Source organism: Ixodes scapularis, unplaced genomic scaffold (assembly GCF_016920785.2).
Source record: "Ixodes scapularis isolate PalLabHiFi unplaced genomic scaffold, ASM1692078v2 PGA_scaffold1__304_contigs__length_218370807, whole genome shotgun sequence".
Taxonomy (NCBI): Eukaryota; Metazoa; Arthropoda; class Arachnida; order Ixodida; family Ixodidae; genus Ixodes; species Ixodes scapularis.
Window position 1 is genome coordinate 142545225 of NW_024609846.1, and position 313 is coordinate 142545537.

The following is a 313-nucleotide window of genomic DNA, read 5'->3' on the forward strand; positions in this document are numbered from 1 at the left end:
TCGATGGCCACTTTTAACTATATATACATATAAGCCTCACCATTGTTACTTGCCGGATGTTTTAGAGCCTTCGTTCTCCCAGAATGTTAGTTATAAAAAGAAGCAAAGTAAAATTGTGTTTATTGTAGGCCTATTTCAACCCATTTTTTAACTGGAATGTTTATGCATTCTTATTTTAGTTGTATACTGACAACACGTGTCGACCGGATGTCGTCCATGTGCTCATTGGCGCTTTGTAGTCCCTATATAAGAGCGAGCGCAGCTGCCGCTGAAACAGTGGCGACCTGAACGCAGAGTAACAACCGCTCAAAAA